This window comes from Lissotriton helveticus, chromosome 3_1 (genome assembly GCF_964261635.1).
Source record: "Lissotriton helveticus chromosome 3_1, aLisHel1.1, whole genome shotgun sequence".
Taxonomy (NCBI): Eukaryota; Metazoa; Chordata; class Amphibia; order Caudata; family Salamandridae; genus Lissotriton; species Lissotriton helveticus.
In genome coordinates, this window is record NC_136061.1 from 1947747028 (window position 1) to 1947764537 (window position 17510).

General features: G+C 47.8%; 1 protein-coding gene across 2 annotated transcripts in view; it reads right to left on the minus strand.

The window, feature by feature from the left end:
• The window catches only part of DIS3L (DIS3 like exosome 3'-5' exoribonuclease), a 294015-nt gene that overhangs the window by 3219 nt on the left and 273286 nt on the right, over nt 1-17510 (minus strand). The gene's annotated exons all lie outside the window — the stretch shown is intronic.

The window sequence follows — 17510 nt, forward strand, 5'->3', positions numbered from 1 at the left end:
ACTCAGTAAATCAGGACCGAGCTCTTAGCCAAGCTAACATCGTATTGTAACTGCCATTCAATCCAATATAGTTGCATGGTATTTTTCAAGGACATCAATGGACTCCAGGGAATATTGTCCTTTTAATGCCCAGTATCCAAGCACAATATGCAAATATATTCAGCAAGCAAGAGAATCTAGGACATATGCAATTAAGAATGCAGTGAAACTTTGTAGGAGCAGGACATCCTGGGTCTTACTTTCATTGATTATGCAAGAATAAAAATCCTACCTACTATTGGAGTGTTCCTTACATTGAGAGCGTTCTTGTACATCTCTGAACACCATTGGTCTAGATCTAAGAATAATTAAACCTGAGCAGATGAGACTGTCCCCTAGGTACATGTCTGCTTTCATTTCATACCAAAACTTATAGGCATATAGAGGCAGAAAGCAAGATTCATTGCTGCAACATATAGAACAAGCATTTGCAATGCAATAGTTCTCGCATTTGCGACAGTTTAAGCTATTGACATTGTAAATGACAAAGCCTTTTATATATATGGTTTGAAAATTTTCAAGTGGTGCGTAAACATGCACTTTGTACTCATAGTCGTTGCTTACAAGAAGCAAGGCTGGCACTTCTTTTACTGACAGCTTTGCTTCTCGTAAGCAAGTACAAAGTGTGTGTTTATGCACCGCTTGCAGGATTTCAAAACTTATAAATAAAAGGCATTGTCATTTATAATGCCAATTGCTCAAACTCTTGCAAATACAAGACCTATTGCATTGCAAATAATTTTTTTGTATAGCACACAACTCTTGTTGCATCAAAACGTAGTCTTGTCTCCGAAAATGAGGGCGGGTTCTAAAACCCCCTTTTCAAGTAATACTCACACTGAGTGAGCATGTGACTGATGAAGGAGCACGTCTGGGGGCCAGCTGGAAAATGGGTACTCCTGAGTGCTTACATAAGCTAGCAAAGTCAAATTCCCTCTCTTTCCCTTTGTCCGCACTCTCTTACTTCTGGATTGTTGCGAAGGTCATCCTTAAGGCACCTGCTGACTAATCTATACAAAGGAATGGCCTCTGCAGAGCCAATGGTCATGGGGTTTGTGGTTTTCACATCTGCAGACAACACACAAAACCGGTTTTGGAACGAATACTCTAGCCATGAAAACAAGATCCAGTTGAAACATTCCTCCATGGCAAGTTAAACTTGGATGGAAGTAAATGATGTAAACCTGAATGGAAATAAAATGGAGGAGCTGCTGTTTCTAAACAAGGCTACCACCATTTGGCTGACAGAGATCCTCCCCATCTCCCCGAACAATAAAGACACCTGGTACAGCATAAATGCTTAGTTCTCATCTCCATCAATATAGTAGAGTTAACACATGACTCACTTATTGTCTTATGTAAAAACTGTATTGTGTGCCGAACATGGCTGCTCAGCTACCCTTCCACGCTATCAGAAGAGATTCCATGACTCACATTTAAGAACACTCTGCTAGCTCCCCGGGGAACATCGGATTCAGTTTAAAGATCTCACAGTTCCTACTGGCCCCTTGAGCTTTTATTGGGCAATTTCTCAATTTCTGATTAATATCGAAAGTGTGTACAGTCCTAAGAAAGAGTGCCTTCGGGTCCTCAAATCGCCTTCTCACAGGGACCAAGAAAACCAGAAAGGCTTGATGTGGCTGTGACAGGGTACATCACAGCCACATTTTAGAATATATTATCCCTTTATATTTAACAGCGGAAAGCCTGTGTCTGGATTTTAGAAACAAAAAAATCGAAAACTTTTATCTCCATTAATGACCTAGCTAGACTAACATTCTACAAAAAAACTGTTGTCTTCTAGTGCCAAGAAGGCATATGTGGTGATAACGTGCCCTATAGGCACAAAAATATACACATTAAGTCAAGTATGGGGGTCATTGAGATAGTTTGCATTTTGATGGCAATGCATGGTACCCTTTGCATTTTTGTTGCCACCCCAGCACTGACTGGCGTACTGTTGGGCCTTGTGCAATGGCTGCCACCACAGCAAATGCTGCTCATATATGGCTTCTGATGGGCATTGTTGGCATAAGGTGGCCATCCCAGTGTTTGTTGGATACCCTTAGATTTCGGTGGTATTCCTGCCATGTGATGGTAATACATTAGTGTGTGGGGTATATTCCTCCCATGAGGGACAGTATCATATGTCACTACTTGACAAGTTGATAATTAATTACCAAAGTCATGTAGTTACTAAAACTTAAAAACTAAACTGGTATTTGGGGATTACATGTATAATTTTCAGAATATTATAAACTTTAGTTTGCAAGAATCTGAAATTAAATGGTGATATTTGGGACCAAACTATTGTAGTTCCAGAAACAATTAACGTTATGCTTGGGGTAAACGTTATTGAATCTCCACAATTATTTAACACTGATAATATTTCCTTGGTGCTTGAGACATTTGCTGCTAAGACGGTTATCGTAGGACTTATGGGGAGCAATTAATCATCTATATTTATAGAGCTTTTGATAATATTTTTACAGCTACTGGAGACCAGAATGTGTATGATATGGGTTTTGTCTGTTCTCTGTACCTGGAGGTTCTGTGTTACCTAAATAGTGGCTACTGTGCATGAGCCTTTGAGATCTTACTGGGATGAGGGATAGCTCTGTTAATGATGACCTGAGATTCTTAGATCTCTGTGACTTTTAATTTTACCACCATGCCTCCTGAGTAGATTCTCTGTCGTAATATTTGATTTTAAATCTACTACAGACAGAGAGCATGAGAACATAAATATAAGTGAACTATTTAAGTAAAGAAAGATGCTTAACGCATCTGTAAAAGTCGTATGTGGCCACAGCAAATTGCATAGCCTTATTAATTTGACTGCATATAAAACGGATGGCTTTTTAGCCAATTTTTAGGGACTTTGGTGATAATGTGTAGCGTTCCCACCATGATTTTCAACATTTTAGTAAGAGAAAGTGTGACAACACTCTGCCGGACTGGTGAGGGTATTTTTGGCATTCCATCAAATAACTCGTTCCTGGGTGACCATTCAGAATCGCCTGTGAAGTCTAGAGCTGTTTTTGGCCACTTTAGTTGAAAATCGTGCTCTAAAATGCACAACTTGGTCCCATTTTCATAAAATGTTCCCACATAGAGGACATCCACGAGACCTTTGGGGGATGTCAGCTTATTTACTTTGCTTAATCGTTGAGTTCTGATGCAGGAAACTGGTTACACTCACTGCTTTCAAGGATCAGCCGGCAGCACTGCAGTGTGCAATGGCACTGATCTCTGTCTGAGTGCGGGTGAGTTATGATTAGGTGGTTGTGCACGAGGAGCAATCAGCTGACAGGCTCTCGGTGACAGTATCTGTAAAGTGATCCGAGCTGCAAGGCCAATCAGAGCTGTCGGGGCACTGTCTGTAAGAGAAGCAGCTACATGTGGGTAGGGGCAATCTCCCTACTAGAAGATCGGCTTAGAATGCTCAGTGCTAGTGAGCCAGTGCTATAAGTGAGTCCCAGTGTTCTTGGACCGTAGCAATGCTATATGGGTACTGCTAGTGTACAGGTCTAGTGGAATTTGTTAAGTGCGTGTGTAATACAGCTGATTAGCTGGTACTGCCCCATATGTTAATAGGAGCAGTGTCAACAGAGGGCTTGCTTGTCTTAGGGCCTGTGATATATAGCCAGTTGTAGAAGGATAGTGAAGTCACTAAGATCAGCCTATAGGATCAGTGCTAACAGGCACAGTGCAGGGTTAGCGCTACAATAAAGCTGCTATAAGGACATGGTATTGACAGCACGCAGCCCGTGAGTGTTGCTGCCGCTGTCTCTGCTCCTCCTGCGCCTTTAAGGGGCTGTTCCATGCACCTCCTCCGCTCTTTGTGCTGCGGCTGGGGGAGGACAGCCCTGCTGGCCCCGGGAGGCAGCAGACAGCGCAAGCAGGCCGAAGCGCTGAGAGAGCAGCTCAGACACTGGCAGCCGAGAGAAGAACCTCCCATGACCTCCCTCACTGCTTCTCGCAAGGTTTTAACGCACAAGTTACTTACTTGTGTAACAATATATCTGTAAGAGACATTAGTTAGTGATAGATTCCTTACCTTAGAATATCCCCAGGTGTCAGACTGGATCCGGAAATGTTTTTCTGCTTAGCAGTACCTATGTGCGCCAGTAGGTGGCGTCCTGCGTCGGTCACTGGCATCGTAGGCGCGGAGATGACGTCACAGAGAGTACTTAGGCGCCACCTATGCGCGCGGACGCCAGTTCTGTACACAACTATTCCGCGCCGAAACGCAGAGCCATGCAAGATACTGACAAGTGGTGCATAAAACTAGGGCCCTAAAAGGGGATGACCTTAACCCTAATAATCAGTTCGCAGAACGCAGAGGATGGGTGGGGCGGTCAGGAATCTATCACTAACTAATGTCTCTTACAGATATATCATTACACAAGTAAGTAATTTGTGCATCTTAAAGAGACACATTAGTGATAGATTCCTTACCTTAGAATTGATACCCCAGCAATACCAACCGGTGGAGGGTCTGCGAACAGGATTACACCAGAAAGTCATGGAGCACAGAAAAGCCAAAAAAAACTCTCTCCGGACCTTCTCCGGACCTGACTGTCAAGGCAGTAGTGCCTGGTAAACGTGTGCAGCGAGGCCCACGTAGCTGCCTGACAAATATCCTGCAAGGGGACACTGCGTCCCAAGGCAGTAGTGGCTGCAGTTGCCCTGGTCGCATGGGCACGCAGTCCCACAGGACGCTCCTTCTTGGCCAAGAAGTAACATGCTTTGATGCACAGAACGACCCACTGCGAGATGGTCCATTTGTGCACTGCACGACCTCTTCTGGCGCCCACGTAGCCAACAAAGAGTTGATCATCCACCCGAAACTGCTGTGTAAGCTGCAGATAGAATGCGAGCGCCCGTATTGGGTCCAGACGGTGGAGCCTCTCCTCTTCTCTTGAAAGATGCAGAGGCGGAAAAAAGGTGGGCAAAGTGATGGTCTGCCCGATGTGGAAGGGCGTGACAACCTTTGGCAAGCAAGAAGGACGTGTCCTCAGAACCACCTTGTCCGGATGAACAGAAAGGAAAGGAGGTTTGGAAGAAAGAGCCTGGAGCTCACTCACTCTCCTGGCAGAGGTGATAGCTACCAGGAAAGCAGACTTGAGAGTAAGAAGACGTAAGGGACAGCTATGAAGGGGCTCAAAGGGAGCGCACATCAGAAAAGTCAAGGCAAGATTCAAGTTTCACTGAGGCATTATGAAGGGCACAGGTGGAAACGTATGCGTATTGCCTTCAAGAAAACGGTTAACAACCGAGGAGAAGGCTGATCTGGAAGCCGTAGAAAGGCAGAGATGACCGAAAGATAACCTTTGACAGTGCTCAGAGCAGAGCCCTGCTGGGCCAAAGAGAGAAGGAACAGAAGAACCTCAGAAAGAGGGGCAGAAATGGGGTCCACAGTCTTAGCTGTGCACCATGCCACAAATCTGTTCCACCTACAGGCGTACACTGTTTTGGTGGAGGGACGCCTGGCTGCCAGAATGACATCACTGTCTTCGGTAGAAGGATCGAAAGGTGTCAACCGTCGCCACTCAATCTCCAAGCATGGAGGTGGAGGCTGGACAGGTTCAGGTGGAGGTCCGTCCCCTGCTGCTGCGACAGAAGATCCTCCCGAAGAGGCAGGCGGATTGGGTGATCGATGCTCATACTGAGTAGCTCGGGATACCAAACTCTTCGAGCCCAGTCTGGAGCCACAAGAATGACTTGGACCCTGTCACGCCTGATCTTCTTCAGCACTCTGGGCAGAAGTGGTATAGGCGGAAAGGCATACAACAGACCGCAGTTCCACTCGCGATGAAAAGCGTAGCCGAGCGAGTACCGCCTTGGAAATTCCAACGTGCAGAACTGATGACATTGCACGTTCTCTTCGGTGGCGAATAGATCTAACCAAGGCTCTCCCCACTGCTGAAAGAGACCTTGTGCCACGTCCGAGTGCAGATGCCATTCGTGATCCATCAAGCACCGGCGGCTGAGTTTGTACGCCCTGACATTCAGAGAACCTGCCAGGTGTTGAACCACCAAGGTAATGCCCTGATGTTCCTGCCATGTCCAGAGACGCAGAGTCTCCTGACATAGGGTCCAGGACCCCACCCTGCCCTGTTTGTTGCAGTACCACATGGCGTTGGTGTTGTCCGTGAACGCCTGCACTACATTTCCCCGGACAGAGGGAAGGAATGCCTTCAGTGCAAGCCAGATCGCCCCCAGTTTCAGATGGTTGATATGGAGCCGAGACTCCACCGGAGACCAGGGGCCTCTGATCTCCGCCTCTCCCATGTGGCCTCCTCATCCCAGGAGGGACGCATCTGTCACCACTGTGTGCTCTGGTTGGGGAAGGGAGAGAGATCTGCCACTGACCCAATCGCGATTCGTGAGCCACCACTGCAACTGTCGCGCAGCGCCCTCCAAGATCCGGACGTGATCGGCGAGGTTGCCATGATGCTGTGCCCACTGGAACTTCAGGTCCCACTGCAGAGCCCGCATATGCCACCTTGCATGTGTCGCATGCAGGAGGCCATCAGGCCCAGAAGCCGGAGCGTCATCCTGAATGAAACCAGGGATAGAGGGCGAAAGAGTGGAATCATAGCCTGAATATCCCGGACTCGCTGCTCGGGAGGATAGACCCGAAACAGCGTAGGATCCAGAACAGCCCCGATGAAAGGGAGCTTCTGAGAGGGGCTCAGGTGTGACTTTGGCACGTTGATAGAGAACCCCAGCAAATGCAGGGGGTTGGCCGTAGTCTGGAGGTGGGTGACAACTGCCTGAGGCGAGCCCGCCTTCAACAGCCAGTCGTCGAGGTAGGGGAAGACTGACACCCCGGACCTGCTCAGATGAGCTTCGACCACCGCCATCACCTTGGTGAACACCCGAGGGGCACTGGTAAGGTCGAAGGGGAGCACGGCAAACTGAAAATGCTCCTGGCCTACCGTGAACCGCAGGTAGCGCCGGTGGGCCGGCAGGACAGGGATGTGAAAATATGCGTCCTGCAAGTCCAGCGCTACCACCTAGTCTCCAGGATCCAGGGCAGCCAGGACCTGAGCCAGAGTCAGCATCTTGAACTTCTCCTTCCGGAGGAAGCGATTTACGTCCTGATGTCCAAGATGGGGCGCAGGCCCCCCTTGTCCTTCTTGGGGACCAAGAAGTTGTGGGAATAACAACCACTCCCTACTTCCTGATCGGGAACTAACTCGATGGCCCCCTCGGCCAGGAGGGCCGTGACTTCCTGACGGAGAAGAGCCAAATGATCCCCGACAGCCAGTGGAACCGAGGTGGCATGGCTGGAGTGGGGGACAGAAAGGGGAGGGAGTAACCGTGGCAGATTATCTGCAGCACCCACTTGTCCGAGGTAATTTCACGCCAGTGGTGGAGGTGGTGACGTACCCTGCCACCCACCGGCGTGGGGTGCTCCCTGAAGCTCGGATTAGGAAGGCTTAGAGGCGGAGGCAGAGGGGTGGAAGTGGACTGACCCGCCTGCTGGTTACCAGACCCGCCCCTGCGGAAGCCACGGCCATGCTGGGGCTGTTCTGCACAGGCTTAGTGGAGGAGCGCGCTTGGGTGTTCTTACCCTGGCCACAAAAGGAACGAAATCCAGACGTGGCAGGGCTCTTCGTGGAAAGACCCAAAGACTTGGCCGTGGCCCGCGAGTCTTTAGAGCGCTCCGGGGCATGATCAGCCTTGTCACCAAAGAGGCGGGAGCCATCAAAGAGAATGTTCATGAGCGAGCTTTGGGCATCGGGCGAAAAACCGGTAGATCGCAACCAGGCATGGCGCCGCAAGGCCACAGTCATGGAAATCGCCCTGCCCAACGAATCAGCAGTGTCCAGACCACATCTGATGGCCAATTTCGCCGCATCCTTGCCCTCCTTAACCGCTCGGGAAAGGAAAGCCTGGACCTCATCAGAACACTGAGGCAAGACCTCGGCTACCGAGTCCCACACCGTGTGCGATTAGCGGCCCAACAAGCAGGCCGTGTTAACCAACCGCAAACCCAAGCTGGCTGAGGAGAACAAACTCTTGCCATATTGGTCCAGCCTCTTAGAGTCCTTATCTGGCAGAGCCGTGGGAAAGGCACTCTGCGAAGTCGAGGCCTGAATGACCAGGCTCTCAGGCGTGGGGTGAGTGGTCAAGAATGCAGGATCACCAGGTGCTGGGTGAGGACGCCTAGCGACGTTCTTATCCACCGGCGCTCCCGAGGTCGGCCGCAACCAAGTGCCCATTGAAAGGGAGCAGCGGTTCCGATGACGTAGACGACGTCTGGAGCACTTCCGTAAGGAGGTTGGTCTTAAGAGCCACCGTAGGGAGGTCAAGATGGAGAACTTCCGCAGCCCGACGCAACACCACAGTGTTGGAAGCGCCCTCCTGCATAGTAGGCGGAGGGGAGGCAAACCCCGGGTCAGAAGACACATCAAGTTCACCCGCATCTTGAAGGTCATCTACCCAATCCTGCTCGGAGTCACATTGCCGCGCAAGGGTTCCTCAGAGTCGTCTCAGTCCTCATCTGGCTCCAGGATAGAAGGAGCCGGCCGCGGCGGCAGGACCGGAGCCGGAGAGGGGGCCAGCAGCGCCAGGAGCGGCGCCAGCCAGGGCCGCGCTGGAGCCACATCCCAATGCGGATCCCAGGCCGGAACAAAATGGTCCGGGAACTGGGGCAGGGGTGGGATAAACGGCACCCAGTGCGGTGCCTGTGGCGGAGCCAGGGGCGGTGCAGGGGCCGGAGCCAAGGGCAGCGCCGGGGCCGGAGCCAGCGGCACGCCGGCGGGAGCCCATTGCCTAAAAAGGCGGTCCATGGCAGCAAGACATTTTTGCATCTGTTCGGGAGTCGTCGACAGACCCGGGTATGGCGGGTAGGCTGTGGGACTCCCAGGCTCCAGAGGAGCCGCAGGGGTGGAGCCCCTGTCCCCCTCGTCCGCCTCCGAGGAGCGACGGGGAGATATCAGAGAGCGAACATGCTTCTTCGACTTCTTCTTATGGCGTCGCTTACCAGAATCTGAAGGTGAAGACTTCGAGCCCGAGGAGCGACAGTTCCGGTCCCGGGAGCGGTCCAGCGAACGGCCTCTAGACCCCGAGAGGCGGTGAGAGGAGTGCCGGCCCTCCAGCATCTTCTGGCACCACTCTCGCAAGGTCTTCGGCAATGTCTTGACGATCCCGGGAGTCATGGTCGGTCTCCAGGCAGTAGAGGCAGACATCATGGGGGTCCGCCACCGACATATTACGGCGGCACGACCCACAAGACTTAAAGCCGGGCATCCCTACGTGCACCAGGCGACAATTTGAAGAGACAAAAAAGTCCCAAAAAGTGGCCAAAAAATGACCGAGGTACGTTCTCAATCCGGATCTGCGCTTTCGCCGCGGAAAAAGAAAGAACTGACATCAGCGTGCATGGGTGGCGCCTAAGTACTCTCCGTGATGTCATCTCGGCACCTATGACACCAGTGACGGACTCGGAGCCGCAGGACGCCACCTACTTGCGCGCAGAGGTACTGCTAAGCAGAAAAAAAATTCCGGATCCAGTCTAACGCCTGGGGATATTCTAAGGTAAGGAATCTATCACTACCGTGTCTCTTTCAGATAAGTTAGTCAGACTCATGGGGTCTGCGCTGCAGCTGCCCAATGCGTATCTCTCGCTCTGTAGGCAAGCATTGCCAAGGCTGTATTAAATAAATAAATGGCCACGGGGATCGCCGCTCGATGCGGTGTGGGAGGTGGGAGTGGTGTTTATTACTTAGTATGTAAATGTGAAAAACAAAAAAAAGGAGCGCTTGAAAGAAAAAAAAAAATTCTACTTAAACAATGGCTCCTGATAGCATACTTCTTCTGAGCCTTTGGAAGCGGTGAAACAAAGCTATTTAAACAAGCGGATGCCATTACAGAAGCGGGTCTTCTTATTTTGCACTCCCCGTCAGTTAAGCCAGCGGGAGGCCGGTTTCAGCAAGGGCAGCCGCTCGTAGTATTTTTAGTGCGCCATGCGCGCTTTCCCTTAAAAAATAGCTTGTTTTTTGTTAAAATACAGCTGCCATTGTCAATACACTAAATAGTGCTCACCCACTAGATAAAGCCCACTGTGTAACGCCGCAAGTAAACGATCCAGTCCGGATGGGCGGTCCCAAAAGGAGACAAGGCGATAACAAAGAAGCCTCATTTTCAATCACAAGGCAGCGTTTAACATGTATGATGACGCCAGCCAATAAAACAATGGACGGGGCTTCAACTCCACATCTAAAATCTTCTCTAATACAATATGCCTCACAGAGCGAGCGGCGCATGCTGGCTGCAATGCTAGGCGAGACCTAAAAAGGGGGACTATGGATTAGGACTTTTAATCAGCACTGTAAGGGTACGGTATCATGTTGTACGGCGTGTCTCATTGCCCTCCCGCCATAATATTTGCATGGGTAGAAAGCATTCCAAACCGGCTTGGAGGGAGGCAGTATATAATTCAACATAAGAACTAACCAGCAAGTTGCTAAGTAAGGCTGAAAAAAACTGAATATCCAGTCAGCTGCTCATCTTTAAAGCCTAAAACTTTCAGAAAGGGTTGAGAGGACTTGCAAATAACTCCCAAAGGCAAAGTTCATTGAAAGATAACCAATGGCACTTTTTTTTTCTTTTTCTCAGAGTTTTATAAAGCGTGAACTTGACCCGAAATCAGGTATCAGAGCGCTTTACATGAGCAACACTTGCGTTACATGAGGATATATTCACTTTTGTTAGGCACGGGGAGATTAAGTGATTTGCCCAAAATCACAGGATGTTGAGCCGATAGCCAAGAATAGAACCCGGATCTCCAGAATTGAAGTCCACCACCCTAACCGTTAGGCTACATCCTCTCACCTTGAGTGTGACCACATGCATAGCTATCACAGTAAGAGATTGCAGGCACATGAAAGAACAGCAGTCTAGGAAATAAGAAACTGCCCAACTATCTCTGAATGTTTTTGAAGCCTGCTTTCCAGAGGAAGGTATGCCATACACCAGTGTCCAAAAAAGGAAAATGAACAGTCTATAAAACTGAGCAGCCCTGTAAGGACATGCACTCTTTTGCAAGCATGTAACCTTGACCAAGAATGACCCACAAAGCGAGTTTCTGGTATTTCTGACCTTTTTTTGACTCGACAACACAACAATCAAGCATGTGTCCTGAGGCCTAATAAAATTATGGTTTGCAAACCAGATTAGGCTCTAAGGTCTACAGGGGTACAGCAAACATACCTCCCATAGTGACTGGGACTACTCTCAGCCCGCTGAGATGCTGAGAAGCATTTTTCTGATTACCGGCGAACGGCAAGTGGCCTACTGGCCTCGCCTGTCTGAATTGTCTGTTTTGTCTTTGGAAACCAGATATTAGGCTGACAGGTGGTGTGAGAGGACTCGAGACGGGGGTCTCTTTAGAAGTACATGGTCAGCTTTTTCATATGTGCTGCCCTTCTATTCAGTTTAGGTGTTACCCCCATCAGGGAAGAGGTGTTAAGGACTGGAGAAGACCGAGGTCTCTTTAGAAGTGCAGGGATAGCCTTTTACCATGAATTGCTCATTTGATCCCTGCAAGGTGCTTCTCCCAAAAGTTTCACAATTGTAGGTATGAAGGCTTTACACCCATTTCTTCCTGTATTCTTAGTCTCTTTGAGCAGAGGGCTCCCTTATCCACTCCATCTTCCTACTAACGCAAATACCGTGCCTACAGAGTCCACAAACTCGGACTGGAAATAGGGTACAAAAAGAGGATCTGGAGCTGGTTCTGCTGACAGCCAGGTTGACCTTGCGAGCCATGTGAGAGGACATCATCTAGGAAGTTCTGCACCAGTCTCATGGATGCAATGAGGATGTGCCTTAGATGAGGAGTCCGCATTGCTGTGGGAGTAGGGCACTGGAGGTGACCGTGCAGGCGGAGAATGCACTCAGAGATCCCAGAGTTACATACCTGCTGGAGAAGTTACCAAAGAAGAGTATCAACAAACCACTATCGACATGGACACTGAAGAACATAAAGGCAAAGCAGGGCTACAAGAGTCTTTGGTGAGTCCCCACACATTGCCCCTTGTGTGCATGTCCCTGGCTGACCACAGCTAGGTCTGAAGGTTGCTCGGACATTCTGCCTGACTTAGGAGAATCTGTGGGGTTACTGGTGCAGACCACATTAGCCTGACATCTGCATCCGTGAGCCCTGCTGCATAGAGGCCCCTGCCTTCTGCTCCCATAGTGCCCCCATTCCTACCTGAAGTGCTGTGTGCTACTTTAAACTGAACGGCAATGAGCAATTTCCCCTCTCTATGTTGGTGTATGTTAGTGCACCTTGTGACCTTTGACCACTTAATTCATTTGAGTAGCAAGATTGTTTGGGCATGTGACCGCTGTGAGACGACCACTCTCGTGCCCGACCTCAACTGCTTTGCAATCCTCAGAGGTATCGCAGAAGAGGCAGGGCCTTGTAGCGGCAGTTCTGCAACTAGGCGGCTGCACCCATCAACTGTCTTCCATGATGTTAAGACACTAGCACAGTGATCGATCTTTCATGAACTAAAGACACCAGCACAGTGATCTCGAGGTAACAGTCTTGCTGGGGCTCAGAGAGATATATGATATACCTGGACACTTCAATACTGCTATCAGAACACTTTAGGAACAAAAGCGGACACAAGAGATTTAACGAATGACAACTTGCTAACCCAAAGTATGGTGTCACAGCACTTTACAATTGATGGGAAGGATACATTACACACTAAATACTAAGACAATATAAGAATACAAGAGAAGCATTACATTATAAAATAAAACAAGCGACCCTAAGTTATATATGGAGTAACTTAATGTTTGTTGTGTTGGCCATTACATTGAAGATGGAAATATATGATAATAAAATGATGTCATGATACCGAAATATCAAGAAAGGCGAGCTAAGAGTTAGGAAGCAGTATGGATAGGGCTGTTCGGCAGGAATGTGTAGACCAATCCCGAATAAAGCGAAAGTTGAACTGCCCTTAGACCTGTGGGGAAAGTGTTTCGGAGTTTGGGGGATTTTCAGAAAAAGCATACCTCAGCGTAGAGGATCTTTTAGTACATCAAATCATAAGGAAACTTCCCCTTTTCAGTTTGTAGGTCCTATTGCAAGGATGAGTTTTGAGGGAAGATACAAAGGAGTGTTAAGGGTAGGGCATTATATATGATGTAGGCCGTTTTGTACACGATGGTTGACTCGAGTAGAAGCCAATTTAATTATGGCAGAGTTTGAGTGATATGGTTGAATCTTGTAAGAGATAAATTGGGCAACAGAGTGGAGTCTTACCTTCAAGGCTGCAAGTCAAAATTTTGAGATATGAATTGCTATATTTAATTCTGGATATGACCACAGCTTGCACTAGTTTTGAGATCAGAGTTCGGGAGGAAAAGTGTTTCTTATAATTTTAAGATGGTGGTTGGCACTTTCACCTGCAGTTTAAAAACGAATAAACATCATATGACCTAAGGTCCCCGACTTTTCTCAGATTCTCAGAAAGCTATGTCATATGATCTTAACCCTGATGACTCCACGAAAATGGACACCGCTTTAGTTTCATACTAACACTATGATTAATAAAACAACACAATAAAGACAAACACCTGTTTTAGATACCACATATATTAAGTTGCTACCATAATCTTCGATAGTGGTGGAGAGTAATACTTGCCCTGATTTGTAGCGAACGAGTGAAGTGAGTGAGTCAGATCTCTTCCTAGAGGGCTCAAAGGGGTTCTTCCCTGAGAACATTTAGAAAAGAAACGTGGTCATATCGTGCATTTACAGAACAATTTTCACATACATTTGCTAAAATGCCACAGCCTCTGAAACGACTCATTAAATATTCAAAAGTCCTTTCATGGTGTGAGGATCCAATGAAACCGCATGCTCCTCAGAGTTTAACCCATTGATTTAAAAATGTGCTCTGCCTACCTCAGTGTGTAAATAAAAATATCTCCATTGTGCCAGAGCCAGCATTTAGTCATGGGTGCCCTTTAAATGTCATGGATGCCCTAATGCCAAAATGTGTTTGCACTATGCCAGTGCCAGAATTTTGCTGCGGGAGCCTCATTTGCCAATAATCACCTCTAGTATGCCAGTACTAGTATTATACCATGGGTCTCCATTATGCCAAGAGTTACCTCCAGTATGCCAGCGTAGTATTTTGAAACAGGTGTCTTTCATGCTAAGAACTGCTTGCAACACAATGGTGCCAGTATTTTGCCGTGGGTGCCATTCACATTCACTCTTAGTCTCACTCACTCATAAGTTGCCGCTTACTCACAATCACTTACACTCACTTTTACTCTCTTATTCTCACTCACAATGACACTCACTCACTGGGCTCACTCTCTAACACTCCCTCACACTCATTCTTATTCATTTTCATATATCCACTCACACTTACTTGCAGTCACTCACTCTGACTCCTCAACCATACTACCTTCTATACCTTCACTCGTTCTTAATCACTACCTGTTACTGACTCTCACCAACTCACTTTCACTCACACACACACATGCTCACACATAGTGGACACACTCTCTCTCAAAAACTCTCACCCGCAAACACGCACACAACGTACATTTAAGAACATTGCTCTATTTACCTTAGCTTCCAGTAAAAGTCTAGATCCAGCTCCTGGGGCTCCATTTTTTATAACACTAATAGTGAATAAGAACAATAGTTACTTACCTGTAATCTGTGGTTCTCCAGTATTGGTGTCTTTCATAGATTCACATGCCTGAATCATTCCCCGTCGTCGGAGTGGGAGTCCCACGGTACATAAAAAAGCAATAATATGCCATAAATATGTAGTAAATACTAATAAAAACCAACCAGGAAGTAAAGTAGCAAAAGCTACAGTAGAAAAAACTTCCACATCTATGACTATCCCAGTCATTTTGTATAGTCCAAACTACAGCCAATCAGGCGCTAGCTCCCACTAGAATGCTCTCCCCAGAGGCTCAGGCTCTCAGATTTTCTCGCAAGGAGTGAAGGTAAACCAAAATAGCCTAAAAGCCTCTGAGGGGAGGTGGGCGGGTTGCATGTGAATCTATGAAAGACACCAATACTGGAGAACCACAGATTACAGGTAAGTAACTATTGTACTTCTCCAGTATTAAGGGTGTCTTTCATAGATTCACATGCCTGAATCAGAGTAAATAGCAGTACACAATTCCTTTGCTCTAGACGCTATCTTGTATTATTATGCATATGTCAATGGTACAATAATATATAGACATAACATAGGCGTCTAGTAAAGCATAGAGGAGGAGGGAAAACAGAGGCTCACCTTATTTAAAAAGATTGCGCAACACTGCTCGTCCCACCGAAGTATCTGCATCGCTGCTACTCTCCAGGCAGTAGTGCTTGCTGAAAGTATGCGTGCTGGACCAAGTTGCAGCTCTGCATATGTGGCGCAGGGGCACTCCAGCAAAGAGGAACGCTGAGGAAGAGACCGCTCTTGTAGAATGCGCTCTAGGCAAGGATTGTAGTGCCTTTCCTGCTTGCTGGTGACATAAACCAATTGCTGAGGACACCGAACGAGCTATAGTTTGTTTGGTTACTGCGTGTCCTTGTCGCATTCTGCCATATGCTACAAAAAGCTGATCTGTCTTACGCAATGTAGCCGTTCTCTGAAGATAAAATTTGAGGCATCTCCTGATGTCCAGAGAATGCAAAGTTCTTTCTGCTCTCGTTTGTGGATTAGGAAAGAATGTCTTTAAACACACCGGTTCGTTAAGGTGAAAGTCAGATGGGACTTTTGGCATGTATCTTGGATTGGTGCGAAGCACCACTGAATTTGAAGTAAACTGTATATACGGAGCCTTGACGGTGAAAGCTTGAATGTCACTGACTCTTCTTGCTGACGTTAGAGCCAACAGAAGTGCAACTTTACAAGAAAGAAATTTCAGATTCACCTTATGAATGGGCTCAAAGGGACGACGCATGAGCTGAGAAAGTACCACATTCAAGTACCATGATGGAGGTGGACGTCGAACAGGCGGGAACATACGGAACAGACCTTTAAAGAATTGCTGTATTGTCCTAGATGAATACAGAGAATTAGATCCATCTTGCCGGAATCTGGAAATGGCCGCTAAGAACACTTTCAGTGTGGAGTGAGACAAGCCAGACTTAGCCAATTGGAGAAAGAACGGTAAAATCTGTTCTGGTGTTGCCTGAAGTGGATGTAAATGGGCCGCAAGACACCAATTACAAAACCTTTTCCATTTTAGTTGGTAAGTCTTTATAGTAGCAGGTGCTCGGGCATTGGCTAACACCTCTTTACAATCCTCTGGAATATCTAAATGAGCAAATTCGACGTGTTGAAGAGCCAAGCTGCTAACTTCAAGGAGGCTGGGTCCGGATGACAGATTTGACCCTCCTGCATTGTTAGAAGATTCTGGAGAGTCCGCAACTGTATGGGTTTGCACTCCGATAGAAGTAGGAGCTCTGTAAACCAATACTGGCGAGGCCACCTGGGTGCGATGAGGATTAGACGGCAAGGTTGTTGCTTCATCTTCCGAATGACCCTGGGAATTAGAGGGATCGGTGGAAAAGCGTAGGCAAATATTTGATACCAACTCATCGAAAGTGCTCCTCCGCATGTCTCCTTGTGGGGAACCCAGCTTGCGAGGTATGGGCATTTGCGATTCTGCCTCGTCGCAAATAGGTCCAGCTTGGGATGACCCTACTCCTGAAAAAATCTTGTCGAGAGTGGCCTGATGAAGTTCCCACTCGTGATTTGTTGTTGTCGCCCTGCTGAGTGAGTCGGTGAGCACATTGGACAAACCTGGAACGTGTATTGCTGACAGATTGATCCCTTGATGTAAAGCTCAACTCCAGATTTCCTGGGCTTCCTGTGAGAGAAGGGCTGATCTTGTGCCCCCCTGCTTGTTCAAGTAATACATACTCGTTGTATTGTCTGTTCTGATGAGTACTGTTGATCCGTGAATCACTGTTTGAAAAGATTTTAAAGCCAGGAAAATTGCTCTCAACTCCAAAAGGTTGATATGCCATCTCTTTTGATCTTTGCTCCATTTGCCCTTGACTGTCATTCCCTCTAGGTGTGCTCCCCATCCTTCCAGGGACGCATCCGTGGTGATGGTGTAAGTTGGTATTTCCGTTAGGAAGGAATGTCCTTTTTCCAAATTGCCTGTCTGTGTCCACCATGCAAGAGCGTCTCGCATTCTGCAAGTTATGCGGATCTTGTCGTCGAATGACCCTGTCACCTGAATCCATTGAAGACTGAGCTCTTCTTGAAAAGGACGCATGCGCAGACGACAATTGGGTATGAGAGGGATGCAGGATGATAGCATCCCTAGGAATGACTTGTAAGTCCTTACTGAAACCTACCCTTTTTTCTGTAAGTTGAGGGCCATCTTGTAAATCTTGCACTGTCTTTCTTTTGAGACAAAGGCTTGGGTGAGCTGAGTGTCTAATGTCGCTCCCA